This window comes from Mus caroli, chromosome 8, assembly GCF_900094665.2.
Source record: "Mus caroli chromosome 8, CAROLI_EIJ_v1.1, whole genome shotgun sequence".
Lineage (NCBI taxonomy): Eukaryota > Metazoa > Chordata > Mammalia > Rodentia > Muridae > Mus > Mus caroli.
In genome coordinates, this window is record NC_034577.1 from 43,903,085 (window position 1) to 43,917,157 (window position 14,073).

The 14,073-nt window shown below is 37.9% G+C and overlaps 1 long non-coding RNA gene across 1 annotated transcript in view; it reads left to right on the forward strand.

Annotated features, from left to right (window-relative positions):
- The window catches only part of LOC110300807, a 45,591-nt gene that overhangs the window by 11,037 nt on the left and 20,481 nt on the right, over positions 1-14,073 (forward strand). Inside the window, exons 2-4 of the long non-coding RNA XR_002378636.1 lie at positions 2,008-2,150; positions 5,148-5,317; positions 11,925-12,112. This is a non-coding gene — a long non-coding RNA (uncharacterized LOC110300807). The remainder of the gene's footprint in view (positions 1-2,007; positions 2,151-5,147; positions 5,318-11,924; positions 12,113-14,073) is intronic.

Here is a 14,073-nt window from a genome sequence, read left to right on the forward strand (position 1 = left end):
GTGGCAAATGCCCTCACTGTATAGTGTAAAAATAAATGATACATGAGTACACTGGGTCCGACTCTAGTTGAGGTCCAGAATTCTGCTTCATTCCTAATGGTTCACTATGTGCTTACTTACATTATGAGTGTAAATAACCCAGGTTATATTCCAGAGTGACAGCACACCCCTTAGGATAGACTTCAGGTGCTTTAGAATATACATTCCACTAGACAACTTGGAGATTTTTATCTTGCAAATGAAAATTAACACCATGGTGCAGAAATTAAGTGTACTGGGAAAGTTTCTTGAATTCTTAGTTAATTAGAAGAAATATTCATTATAGGATAAGTAAGGACTCCATCTCCCCTCTAAGTTAAATGAGGAGCATTTGCTGATTTCCATGCAGTAAATATTCCATCTCCAATCATTAGAAAGATGCCATGTTACCCTACTGAACAGAGCAAGCTGGGGTTGTATGTGAAAATCAGTTCTGGTTAAGTAGTGTACACTCAAGATGCTGAGCTATAAAGAAAGCTGAGAAAGAACTGGGGCAGGCTGTTCCATGGGGCAACTTCAGGGGACATGGACTACCAACTGACACAAAGGCAGTAAAGTCAGACTCTCACACCTTAAAAATAAAACTCTTCTCTAAAAAGAAGCACATTGGCTATCATTTGCAAGCCTGTTATAAATGCAAATATCAGACACTTCTCCCACATTTTGTAAACACAACTGTATATGTTTTCTGCATGAGCCATGGACACAGTAAAGTTTGAGAGGCACTGAATTAGAGAGTCACTCCATTCTGAGAGAGAATCTGCAGAAATCTGATCTGTTTGATCTCATCAAAAAGTTGGTGCTCTGGCCCACAACTTTTCTTGGACATGAAATACAGAATCCATGTGGCAAGAAGAAATAAATGCTTCTCTTAGGTCAAAGTGGGTATGGCTCTGGTCTGGTTCTGTGAATCTACTCACGGAACAATCACAAGATTAAGACTCAAATCTGTGAGGTGAGAAAATGCTCTTCGTTTGTGATCCAGTGGGAAGAGAGAGGGTTCTAATTTAATGATTTCTGCCTCTGTGCTTTTTGTTCACATTCTGTGAAGCAGGGCGCAGTTTCTCCACCAGCTGCGGCAGAGGCTATGGAGACCTCAAGTAGCAAAAACTGATGTTAATGGGTAGAGGTGATGACTATTTCTGCCTGGCATAGTGGCAGTGACAGGGTCAGCCAAGCCATGCATGGCTGCAGTAAAGGCTCTCTCCCTGGCAGTAAGGAGAGAGGGATAAGGACGTGAAGGTGAGTTAGGTCCTTGCTTCCTGTCTCCAGGGGCAACTTTTAGCCTCTAGACATCAACCTTTCAACCTCTTTTTTCATTTTTACCCCCATTCTGTAGCCATCACAAAACCAAGCCACACTTCTCCTGTCTTGCATGACCTTCTTATTTCTTCCAGAAACAGTTACCACCACTGAGATTGCCTTTCTCTTGCATCTTATTATCTAACAACAACATAAAGAGACAAAGTTGAAATTGTTAAAAAAACATTTCATTTGGAACTAAAGTTCCTATAAGTGGAATCAAGACAACTGTAGGTAAGTGGATTTTGGACTTTTACCTGGATGTTTTGGGCACATTTTCAGCTGAATTTATTTCCTCATTCTGAATTGGTACTGATGTTTCACAGCTCAGTGTCCAGAATACCCTGAGCTTTTAGCTCCTAACACTACATGCCCTGGGATAAATACACAAGCTGCTGAATAAACACTGCCTTCTTAGAATCATCGAGGATTCAGAGATCTCTCTACGAGTCAGGTTCATGAATCCGTTCCCATACGGCCTTCAGTCTGTAGGGTTTGGTACTTAGCTATACGGTTTACACAAACGTGTTTCCTGTTCCACATTTGTCAGCATCGTGGATTTGAATTTACACTTGCTACTTATGGCATGATGATTTTTATTCTTTTAAAATGTTTCTCTTAAATCATAACTTTGCCTCAATTTTGAAGATTGCATTTATTCCTCAGAACCCAACAAAGTGGTAGAGTTTTACAAAACCTGGCATTACATATATCCTTTTGCTACTTTCTTGGAAAGGAAAATGAAGTCTCTGAGCTTTAGTTTCTTTGGAAGAGAATCGTCTATTTGGAAGTGTCTTATAATTTAAAAGGTAAAACTATGATGTGTAAATACCAGCCATGGCATATAATAGTTATTAAAATATGAATTTTCAATTTCCTTTACTGTTTTATAATGACTGTGCTAATTAGATGTTTACAAAAACATCTAGGATTGTGCCAGGCTTTGTTCTTCATTATGCTTCTATATTGGTCCTCTTCAGCACATATTTATGTCACATTGAACCATGAGCCGTTGTTATTAATGACAAATATCTGTCACCTGGTTTCTTTTTACCAACTACTAGGCATTGCTTTCATAAAAAGCATTATCTTTTTCATTCAGATCTCAGGAAATACTATGGTTTGGGAAAATGTACTTGTCAAGAACATGACTTCTGAATGATAGCATTTGGAAAGAATTTATATAAATAGATATTGTTCAAAGAATACATTTCAATAGGTACTAAAAAATACCAAACTCAAAATTTTCTTTTATTTTGATTTTGAGTATTGCAATCTGAAAATTCTCTTCAAGTCAAATCTATCAAATTACCTGATAGTTCTAATGATTTCTGAATGGAAAATTTTAATTAGATACAATCTTTCAACATTTCCCTATAGCAAAGTCCAACATATTTGACTATATACTTCGATAAATGTTCTGCATTAATAAAACTTCAGTCTCTCTGTCTCTCTGTCTCTGTCTCTGTCTCTCTCTCCTGTGTGTGTGTGTGTGTGTGTGTATGTGTGTGTGTGTAAGCAGTCTGCATTTAGTTATAAAAGACAGTATAGTCTTCTTTATAAAATATAGTAAGTAAACTGATTCCATAAGCATGTGAATTAGACCCTGGAACCTCAGAGTGCTTTGGAGCTCAAGTGCTGAGAGAGCTAGAAAAACCTAAAGCATTCCAAATTATTTCTACATGTGCATGACCCCAATAAAATATCCCACCAAGGTCTATGCCAAGTACTGAGGCAATGCAAATAATAAAAGGAATTCTGTGAACTCACAAAATTCACAGGGCAGGCTCTGAAAACAAAATCATGAAGAAAAAGTATTGTATTTCATATGCTGCTAGACAAGGAGTTTTAGGCAGGGTTTCTATTCCTGCACAAACACCATGACCAAGAAGCAAGTTGGGGAGGAAAGGGTTTATTCAGCTTATACTTCCACAGTGCTGTTCATCACCAAATGAAGTCAGGACTGGAACTCAAGCAGGTCAGGAAGCAGGAGCTGATGCAGAGGCCATGGAGGGATGTTAGTGGCTTGCTTCCCCTGGCTTGTCAGCTTGCTTTCTTATAAAATCCAAGACTTCCAGCCCAGAGATAGTACCACTCACAATGGGCCCTCCCCACTTGATCACTAATTGGCAAAATGCTTTACAGCTGGATCTCATGGAGACATTTTTTCAACTGAAGCTCATTTCCCTGTGATAACTCCAGCTTGGTCAAGTTGACACACAAAACCAGCCAGTATACTGAGTCACTGAAAGGTGGGCAGAGGGACTTAGCATATGACTCTTTCCACCTCATAGAGAAAGCGAATGTCATATGCACTTGCACAGGACAATGTGATACAGATTATAAACAGACATGGTTTCATGCCCATTTAGATTTGGGGATGGAGGTAAGAATGGCCTTCATAGGTTTGCTATTCCTTTTTAGTGTCAGAGAGATTAATTTGGGGAGCAAACAACAGGTTGCTTACCCAAGTCAGCTATGGGCCTCCTTTCCTGCAGTGCTTCTAATGATTTATAGAGCAGAGCATTAGATGGCCACCTTCTCTCCCATATTTGAAACTGAAACTACCTCATAAAGATCTAACTAAATTAGAGAATGCATGTTCCTTATTTTAATAGAGAGACAAGGAAATGTGGGAGTTATGCAGAAGTCAGTTTTGTCTGGAAAGGTTAAAGTCTCCCATTTAAACTCATTTAATATAAACATGTGGGGTGATGTGAACTGAAGGTCTTAGACAGAATGGTAGAAAAGTATTTTATAAATAAACCATGCACATCACACAGTCAGAGCTAACAGCACTTTGTATTGTGATATGTAGTACAATTACAGCACAATAAAGATTAAAAATAGACAATGCTCATGTGTTAGAAAGACAATGAAGCCGGGCATGGTGGCACATAGCTTTAATTCTAGCACTGAGGAGGCAGAGACAGGCGGATTTCTGAGTTCAAGGCCAGCCTGGTCTACAAAGTGAGTTCAAGGACAGCCAGGGCTACACAGAGAAACCCTGCCTCGAAAAACCAAAAAAAAAAAAAGAAAAAGAAAGAAAGAAAGACAGTGAAGTCATTTAAAAACCACAGTTAGAGGTGAGGAATGACTTATTTGGTAACCTGGCTTACATACAAGCATAAGGACTAGAATTTGATCCTCATAGGTCACATTTTAAAAGCCTGGAATCATGGAGAGTTATTCTATTCCCTGAGCTGGTGAGCAGAAACAGGCAGAACCTGGAGCTAACTGGCTGATTTCCAGGAGAGAGAGAGAGAGAGAGAGAGAGAGAGAGAGAGAGAGAGAGAGAGAGAGAGGAGGGGGGAGGAGGAGGCAGCAAGGGGGGCTACAAGAGAGAAACAGAGGAACAGAGACAGAGAGATTGAAGAGATCTCACCTCAACGGATAGATGAGTGGTTGCCAAGAAATGGCACCCAAGCTTACCCGATGCAATTTACATAACAAGCTTGTGCACACACATGCATATGCATACATACTCAATTTTTAAAATTAAACATAGAGGGATGTCTTATTTCTGACTGTTGTCCTCATGTTATATATTGATAATCTTTGTAATAGAATATACTAAGTACTAACCTTTGAAGAGTATCCACAAAGTTATTTGATCTTATAACCATCCTTCTCTGTTCACTCTCATCCGTGGCCTGTCTTCACAGAGGCCTGAGTACTAGCTTTTATGAACCTCTGACTTAGGTCAGTTACAGCTGGGAATCTGAGCCTCGGTGAGCACATAGGGAAATCACCCTTCTGAGGACTGTCTGTTCTCTACCTCAGAGCCCAACCACATTCTCTTACAGGAGAGAAATCTGCCTAATGGCACCCATGTGAGTGCCCTGTTCTGAAGTTGCTGAAGTATAAAATACAGCATTTTCCTTAGCCCGGTAGCCATTCCATCAATTGTCTTATAATAAAAGATAGCTACCTCCACGTCAACCTAAGGAAAGGAATTGGCAGAGAGTCAAGGAAGGTGAGCAGGCTGTGGGGGTCAAAGGCAGGGAAGCCATCTAGGTTAGGTGGGAGTGGGTGGGTGCATGGAGGAGCACACTCATGGGAGCAGGGGGAGGGGGCACGGGATAGGGGGCTTCTGAAGAGCCTAACCTTTGTAATGTAAATAAATAAAGTATCCAATTTTAAAAAGGCATAAACAAAGGCAGGGAAGGCATTTCCTTCTATTTATGTATTCAGAATTATCATGAGCCTGACCATGGAAAGTTTTTGCTTATCGATTTGTAATAGGTTGAGGAAAAAAAAGAGCAAGATAATAAAATATAGTTTTCAATTGTACCTGTTAAATATACTGATACATTAAAACGTGTGAAAATATAGAAACCTTTAAAATTTGCAAAGTCTACATGAACATAATACATATCTGAGCACACACCGTGTAGTATAGACAATACCACCTTTCAGAAGCACTTCTATTTATTGTTTTATTAGATGTTTTCTTTATTTACATTTCAAATGTTATCGCCTTTCCTGGTTTCCCCTCCTAAAACCCCTATCCCCTCCCACCTCCCCTGCTCTACAACCCACCCACTCCTGCTTCCTGTTCCTGGTATTCCCCTATACTGGGGCATAGAAACTTCAGAGGACAAAGGGCCTCTCCTCACATTGATGACTGACTAGTCCTCTGCTACATATGCAGCTGGAGCCACAAGTTCCACTATGTGTTTTCTTTGGTTGGTGGTTTAGTCCCTGGGAGTTCTGGGGATACTGGTTAGTTCATATTGTTGCAGAAGCACGTTTAAAGATTTGTGAGCTCTCTCTCTCTCTCTCTCTCTCTCTCTCTCTCTCTCTCTCTCTCTCTCTCTCTTTAATTGCTGTAGATTTGAATTGATGACAGTTTACCTGGGGCCAAGCAGAGTGTTGATTACACATGATTGATCGCTGCCAATGTATTTTTTTTTTAACTTGAGATGGATGTAAACCTTTCTGAAGTCATCTAAGTTACATGTAAAGTCATTCCAATCATGAAGAAACAGCTCAGGCCGAAGTGTTTTGGTTTTTGGTTTTTTGGTTTTTTTGTTTGTTTGTTTTTACATTACTTCTGTCCACATTTGCCAGCCCCACTGTTTTATTGCTTGAGGCATGGAAATAGCTGTCCACAGCACACCCACTTTTAGTGCCTCTCGGACAGATTCTCATCAAAGGAAATGGAAATAAGGCCACAGTGAGGGGCTGTGACTAGGATCAGCTCTCCATGGTTTCATGCACACGCTATTTGAGTCATTTTGCAGGCTGTACTTTCCGCATCCAGAATAGCATGCCCTAACTATTGCAATTCCCATTTCAAGATGCACAGCTGTTAGAGTAAAGTCTGTTAGGAAGGCATGATAGCTCTCTCTGCTTCTCCAGAGAGACCTGCCTCATTCTCTGGATGTATCTCTTAAAAAAAAAAATCTAGAAAGTACCGGACTTCTTGCCTGCTACACGTTATGCATTGCCTTAGCATCCTTAAACAATGCATTGATTAACCAGTGAAAGTCCTGTGCACACACACACACACACACACACACACACCACATACATGCACACACACCACTCATACAAGAGCACACACAAACCACACATACAAGATGCACACACAGACCATACCTGCAAGCGTGTGAAGGTACATGTGCGCGATTGTGCGTGCACATAACACACACACACACACACACACACACACTCATTGGTGATCAGATTATGTCTATCTGATGTGGTTTCTTCCAAAAGTTATCTGCTTCTAGAATAAGCCAGATAGTGACCCCACAGAACAGCAAACACCACCTGATTTCAAATGACAGAGGCTGCTGTGAATGAACTAGAATCCATAAACTGAAAAATGTAAAGTTTGGTAGTGCAGCAAAGGCGGAAAGCTCTCCCTAGTTTGGCAGATTTCCCAGTGATTGTGAGAAATGAAGCAGCATACGATGCAAGTGAAGGGCCTACGCGGAGTCACGGCGGCTGTGGAGTTGTTGAGGAAGAGAATAGGAAAGTTTGGAGGACATTAAATTATGGCAGTGTGGGTGGCCACAGTGGGAGTGATCGAGCTTTTAGTACTCAAGGCCTGTGAGATGTCTCTGAGAGGAAACGCCCCTGCTGCCAAGAAACCAAGCTTGACAACCTCAGTTCCAGAAACCACATGGTGGAGGGAGAAGGCCATTTTCCCCAAGGTGTCCTATGATCTCCACACTTGTGCTTAGCAGACAAACAGCAACACGCCCCTGCCGCCTCCCACACACAAATATACAAATAAACATAAAAGAGTTAAACTAAGTTAGGGAATTATAGTTTAAGTGGAACTCGGTGTGATTGTGGTCAAAAATAAAAACAAAATAAAACAAAACAAAACAACAACACCAGCACAATAGAGAGACAAACTGAAAGAAATAATATAGTGCACTCTTACATAAGCTGAGGAGAACTGAGGAGGCCTTTGAGTTCCAGCCGATCTTCATCTTGAATGGACAATGATGGCCTGCTCCAGCATATATAAATTGATAGATATGCCTAGGGATGCCTCACAAGGCTCACGGAAGAGGAAACTCTTGCTCTACCAAATCAATACATTGAAATGACGTGGTATGACCCAAATCTTGTACCATCACTATAAATCTGTACATTCAATTTTTCATTCAATTTCTAAACATAAACTTAGTTTATTAAGTGTGATATTGTATAAGATAACTCATGAGAGAAGGTCAGCGTTTATTTCTACTAATGACAATTTCAAACTTTTTCTGACATATTGCTAAGTAGTCTGTGTTTATGTATTTGGAAATCTTAATTTTACTCCTATCAGGTACACCTGTGAAGGTATTTCTAATTTGAATTTTTGGTTTTGTTTTTTTCTAAGAAAATGATACATTCAACTATTCTTCTATGTCCAGTAGGTCAAACATTTTCAGAACAATTACAGTAAACTTAATATTAAATTTTATTTAAAAAGATAAAAGAAGTCTCTATTTAGTGCTACATTCTCCAAATAAATCATTAAGAGTCTATATTAAATATGTCCACAGAGTTTAATTTTTTTGTTTTGTTTTGTTTTGTTTTGTTTTGTTTTGTTGTTTTTCGAGGCCGGGTTTTTCTGTGTAGCCCTGGCTGTCCTGGAACTCACTCTGTAGACCATGTTGGCCTCGAACTCAGAAACCCGCCTGCCTCTGCTTCCTGAGTGCTGGGATTAAGCATGCGCTACCACACCCAGCTTTTTTTTTATATATATATACTACAAGAGGACCCTTGCATGAAGCCTTGGAGTGTCCTTTAAATTTATTCTTTTCTAGTTGAAATGGGAATTAATGCTATTTAGAATAAATGCTTTTCACTCAGCACTCTGTATTTGTTTTTAAAGTGGAGTCATCACCTTGAGATAAATATTGCCCAAATTTGCCATTTTACAATCACCTGCACAAATATCTTTTTGAGTATTTAAAGCTATATGGTTTCCTTTTTCATTTAAATGCATTTGCACCTGCCTGTTTCATGGGCTTCTTTTAGACATAGAATTGTTCAAAATGGCTCAAGCCTTACTTATATGATTTTCCTCTCGGAGATAGGGAGAATTCAAAACACCATTGTACAAATCACTCTTTGGTTATATGTAAAGCATGAAAACATTCAGTTTACTCTTAATGTGTCAAAGTGCATGAAGAATAAAGCCTTTAACCTTTAAACACACAAAGATGGGCATTCCATTTTATTACTAAGCAGCAAACTTAATTTTAATCAGTGAGTAAACACTTCTATGGGTTAACAAAGTGTGTGTGGGGGGTAGGGTGGGGTGGGTGTGCTTGTGTTGACATTGACATTTATGTCCATTTTTCCTCACCTTATTCATTGAGGAAAGGTCCCTCACTGAAGCCAGAACTGACAAATTCTACAGTTTACTATCTTGCATGTAGCCTATGCTTCCAGATGTTCTTCATACAGATAATTACTAGGCAGCTTGGTAATTTAGATGGATTCTGCAAATCTGAACTCTGGTCCTCCTACTTGTAAGACAAGTAATGTGTCACCGAGCTAACCATAGCCTCAAGGAATATTTACAGGTCTAAAACATTGTCCTAACCAGGACACCCAAAAAAGGTATAGTAAGTCAATATATATGAACAAAAAAAGCTTGCTAATTTTCTAAGACACTGTCATATAGATTTTTGAAGTGGCTATACAAGTTTGCACTCCCACCAGCATGAAGGAGTGTTTTCCTTACTCTGCATCCTCACCAACATGAACTGTCACTTCTGTTTTTGATCAAAGACATTCTGACAGGTGTAAAATGGAATCTCAGAGTCATTTTAATTTGCATTTCCCTGATGGCTAAGGATGCTGAACATTTTTAAAGCACTTCTCAGCCATTTGAGATCCCTCTGTTGAGAGTTCTCTATACCCCATTTTTAATTGAATTATTTGGTTTGTTGAAATATAGGGTTTTTTTGTTTGTTTGTTTGTTTGTTTGTTTGTTTTTAATTCTCCTAACTATGGTAGCAGGGCTGTCTCTGACTCTGTTGCCTGCTTTTGGGACCCTTTTATTCTACTGGGTTGTATTGCCTAGACTTAATAGAAGAGGACATATCTAGCTTTACTCCAAATTGATATGCCTTGGTTGACTGATATTCATGGGAGACCTGCTCTTGTCTGAAGAGAAACAGAGGAAGAGTGGACTGGGGAGGAGAGAGAAGAAGAGATGTTGTGGGCAGGGATGGGGAAGAGAGGAGGAAGGGGAAACTGCAGTTGTGATGTAAAATAAATGAATGAATGAATATAAATAAAATAAATAAATAAATAAATAAATAAATAAATAAATAAAATTAGCAACAGCAACAAGGACAACAAAGAAATCACTTTGGTTTCTCATCTAATTAAACAAAAGTTTCATATCATACAATCTCTAAAGTTTTACAAGTGGAGAAATTGCTTTTAAAAGTATATCCTATATTTAGACACAAATATTTATAACTCCATGAGTATGTAAATGTTATATAGGAGGGTATTTTTACCAGGCTGTAATCTGCATTTCATTAAGGTGTTCAAAAACCTTTTTGTTTAAAATATAAGTGATAATGATGTAGGAAAAGTTCTGAATTTATAACTAATGTTACAATTTTAAATAATATATTTTAAAATGTAACTGACTATTTATTAACTTATGAATGTTCAGAACCACTGATGTGGCTCATGTCTTTAAGCCAGACAGCACTAGGGAAAACAAGATTAGAAACAGATTGACTTGGGAGTGGAATATTTTTATAATTTGGGGTTTCTAGCCAGCCAAATTACAGCAGGGTACCTCTGTACTATACAGTATGATTTTAAACTCCTCCTAATATCAATTATCACTTCATCCATTTATAAGATAAGAACCCAATCAGAATTGGGGGTTTAAAGGACTAATTCAAGCCCTGCAGCAGATACAGGAATAAACAATGAAAATTCTTATATACATCATCGTCTTTGGATGTCAGGAAGAAATGTGAATCTCTTAAATTGAAGAATTTTCATCATTTATAAATTTGTGAAATCCTGTGTGATATCTAGCTTCTGCTCTCAGAGCAGGTGAATATATATATATATATATATATATATATATATATATATATATATATATATATATATATACATATATATATGTATATGTATGCATATATATCTATACACAGACACACACACACTGTTATATAAAAATATATATACTCTGTTAGTTTCAATTCTCAGTGGGAAGAATTACCTTTTATTTATTTGTTTTTTTGGCTGAGAAGTCACGCTGACTGTTTTCTTCTAGCATTTTGAATACATATGCTAAAGCATATGTGTATGAGGTCAGGGGTCATGTGACTAGGATCGATAAATAACTATGCAGCTGATACAAACTAAAAGTACTCTGTTTCCCAGTGGAATTTCTGAATGACTAACACTCCTCAGTAAGAAAATTTCAGTGTTCAGTATTTGTTCAGGGAAGTTTCTTCAAGTAGATTAAAGTAGCTGGACTGTAGCAATGAACTTGGCTTTGCTGAGAAACAATCAGACGGATAAGGTGAAATTAATCTCAGCACACTAGGCTTAAATGACAGTGTTTTTTATGTTTTAAAACAAGCGGATTTGGAAGAGATGGAGACAGATCTTTGATACAGGACCCCAGGAGCTTCAGGTACAACTCCAAAATTCATTTTTTTCTAATCTGTGATATCTTGAGAGCAAAACCGCCTGTCTGTGTCTGTGTGTCTGTCTGTCTATTCTTCCATCTCTTCACCAATCCACTCATCCATGCATCTACCCACCCACCTCTCTCTCTCTCTCTCTCTGTCTCTCTCTCTCCAATGGCAGTGTTTCACAGTTTCAGGCTAGGTTTAATCAATATTGCTTACAAATTGACTGTGCTTTCTGAAGTCTCTTATTCTTTCCATGAAAGAGTCAGTTAGACTCTTGCTCCCACAGTTGTTTACATATTACTTAAGCACAGCAACAGGGATTAAATTGACCCTGTACACCTAGTGATGAAAAAGACTCAATTTTTTTAATATTTCTGGCAGTTAATTCTGACTTTTGAACACTTTGAAATATAAGAACTCACTTCAGATTCTTTTCTTTTGCAGAAGAGCTGAGCAGTGAAGTCCTAACTCCCTCAGCTAATGTGTTTCTTTCTTCAAAACATGAACGTCACTTCTTTCTAATTGGTGTTTCTCTTCATGGCTGGCACTCTCTGTGGCTTTTTGACTCATGCAGATTATTATGTGAGAAGAAGACATCCGTTTAAACTGTTGGAGTAGAGAAAAGAAAGCAGGTAATTTTTTTTTAAATACAGAGTTAATTAGAAAATTATTCAGGAGTAGAGAGAGTATTACTCACTTATGTTATTGGCATCTCTAAAGTAGTTTAAGAGATGGCGAAATTTCCTTTGAACAGCAACATGAGAAAAGAGTCAAATATAAATTCCATTTTGGTAATTATTTTCACTCAAATAGTCATGTTAAAAGATGTCATTTGGAGAACAAATAGTAAGCACAATCATCACCAACTGATGTGTCACACAAAGTCAAGAGACTTTGGATAACACTAAGGGGATCAGCAGAGAGTTGTTTCCATTAGTTTAAGTTTGTGTATTGACCTTCACTTCTGAGCACAAAGCAGGCACAGTATTGTCAACCCCGGAGCTCTGTTCCAATTTCCACCCACCCAGGCTCCATGGCTAGCTGATTTGCCCTCTGATTAAGAAAAGAAAGAAAACTGCTACAAAATTCTCAGGGTAGAAGACATTTGAAAACAATCTTTTGTGTAGTTCCTTATCATTATTCATGATCTGTCTTGTTTTTTTCTTTCCTCAACACCTTTTAAAAATAAACTCATCATTTCTCTCTGTGAGACATTGAAACTCGTTAGACTTTAGATTTTTTTTTAATTTTTTGCATTAAAAACTACCAACAAGATTTGGAGTGGAAATTAATCTTCACGGCCAACATTATGAATGTTGTATCACGTCAAATGTCAAAAGATTTACAGTAAGATTTGCTCTTTAAAACCAAAATCTCCAACACAGCAATCCTAAAGAGGATTTTTGGAAAGCTTATCTTTTCATTTTTTTTATATTAACACAATTACATCATTGTCCTCCTTATTTTCCTCCTCCCAAACCCAACATATATCCTTTCTTGCTCAATTTCAAACTCATGGACCATATTTAAATCGTGTTATTGCATATATGGATGTGAATGAGGATTTTTAGTGCAACATCACTTACTGATAGAGATAATCTCAAGAATTTTAACGTCAGAAAACCCCTTAGCCCTCATTTTAATTTCTTATAGTTCTGAAACGCATCCATTTCACTCTGCTTGCTCTAGAGATAGATTTTAATCCAAAATTTTACTCATATTTTTTGTGGTTTATTTTGTTTTGTTCCTTTTGGTCCCAAGTATTCTAATTACATTTGGGAACAACTCCACTATGTGCCCTTTTGAAGGATCTGTGGTTTTGACATGAATAGTGTCACTATGCCCTTTGGGCTGTTCCTGTCCCTATTTAACTTTATAAGATACTGCCTGTGTTCAGTAGTGCCCTGGTAAGTGCTGGTCACAATTTTCTCTCACGTAGACTGTGGACTATTCTCTGCAGCCTCAGTGAACCACAAAGTGCTTACAGTTAAGGAAGAACAGACCACCAGCTGGAAACACTGTTAGAATAATGTACATCATATAGATTATGCCTAAGTACTGCTTCTACAGACTAGCCCCTTTAAAAATCAACAGCAAATCATCATGATTATTAATTCTGGTCCCTTTCTTGTGAGAATGGCAATTATCCTTTTCTGTCAACTTTATAGGACATTGATTTCCGAACAGTGAGAAGAACCAGAGGAATATGCTTAAAAAAAACATAATTGAGGCTTTTACTACCAACTCTACACTCTTTGTAGATTTATGTTCTTTATTTTATGTGTATTTTGCCTGATTGTTTATATGTGCAATAGATATACTCCTGGTGCCTGTCGAGGTTAGAAGAAGACACCAGATTCGTGATTAACAGGCAAATTTGGACTACTAGTGGTGCTGTGAACAGAACTGAAGAGCTCTGTAACAGTACTTTCCACCTTTGAGTCATCTCTCAGAGCCGTCATCTTAAAACCAAAGTAGCAGCTTTGAATATGTTTCTACTTTAAAATGTTCCAAACAGAGTTATAAAAGTTTCATCTGTCTGCTTTTCCTCTATAAGATTGTATTATTTTCTCTTTGTAGGATAAAATCATTA